Consider the following 1601-nt stretch of genomic DNA (forward strand, 5'->3'; position numbering starts at 1 on the left):
CTCTCTCTCTCTCTCTCTCTCTCTCTCTCTCTCTCTCTCTCTCTCTCTCTCTCCCTCCCTCTCCCTCTCTAGGAGAGGATATTCCCTCCGGAGGGCTGCTGGTTCAAGTCACGATGAACTCAATCTTCGCTTCCAATTTACTTCAAGCGCGGAACAGCAAAGCGCGCGCCAGCAGGCAGAGGCGCATTTATTTGCCTTCAAACAATCTGTTCCACCTGCAGAAACACACACACACACACACACACACACACACACACACACACACACACACACACACACACACACACACACACACACACACGTTTTTGATCTTCTATCCTGACGGGGACTTTGCATTGACTTCCATTCATTTACAGGTCGTTTCTACGGCCTAATCTTGACCCCTTACCCTAAACCTGACCCTAACCCCAGACCCATCGACGGCATTTCCACCAGTGGGGACTAGGCTTTTATCTATAACAGTGGGTCCTCATCAGGCTGTGTGTACTGGGAAAATAATTGCCCCCAACACCAGGTAGCAGAAACATGATACACATCTCAGCTTTATGATTCGGAAAAACATTTTTTTATTTATGGTAAATAAATTTCCATAAGACATTTTTTTGCAACGTTGCATATTTTTCCTTCCTTCTATGCAGCATAATGTTTTACTCCATGATCCTTTTCACGTTGTTTCAACTGTAAATTGACAATAAAACAAATATTTAAGGCTGAATATTGCTTAAATGAGTGTCACTCGCCGCCTTTAAAGCCAGAATTTTAAAACTTATGTCCAGAAAGGACCGACTTGAAGTCGTTTTGGTCAAAACCTAATCATCTCATGTGATGTCACGCTCAGATTTCTAAATGATTCTCAAATCCCAGCTCAAACTGTTCAACTGATTGTTTTGCCATTTTGTGTTGGTTAATATCAATATGCTGCAGAGGCCATCTTAAACTCGTTTGACTCCAGATGTGAATTAATTTCTGAAACAATCATTAAAATCCCTCCAGTGGTCCATGGGATATTTTGCTAACAGACAGCATACAGTTGATGTCAGCGTTTTAAATGCTGCACAAGTAGCTCTTGGATTAAGCTGTGTTGAACAATTCACAGCCTCACAGATTGTTGGCAAAAAATCTCAAATTGCCCTTTATGCTTATTGCTATTCTCCTGGCTGTGGCGGCCATCTTTGAGCTGGTTTCAAATAATAATCAGCTGTAGATGTATAATTAATTTTTGAATGTTTAAATAAAATCCGCTCAGCGGTTTGCGAAATACTTTGCTAACAGTAGCAACTGAGGGATCACTCTCAGCTACTACCATTGCAAATTTTTGCACAAAATCTGTAAAATCACTTGTTGGCTGGTGCACATCTAATCTGTCCAGGGGTTCCTGAGATATTTTGCTAACAGACAAACACACCAACACTCATCCGGATTTGGTTTATTTTCATTTCTCATAACCCCCCCCCCTTCCCACCACCAAAATCATTCAGCATCTATTCAGATTCAATTACTCTGATTGTTGTAATCGAGGCCATTCAGCTGCTCTGAAACATAAATCAGATAAAAAAATGCTCTTAACTTGTCAACAAAAGGCAACGCCATTAGAATATATA

The sequence above is a fragment of the Austrofundulus limnaeus genome, unplaced genomic scaffold, assembly GCF_001266775.1.
Source record: "Austrofundulus limnaeus strain Quisiro unplaced genomic scaffold, Austrofundulus_limnaeus-1.0 Scaffold8, whole genome shotgun sequence".
Classification (NCBI taxonomy): Eukaryota; Metazoa; Chordata; class Actinopteri; order Cyprinodontiformes; family Rivulidae; genus Austrofundulus; species Austrofundulus limnaeus.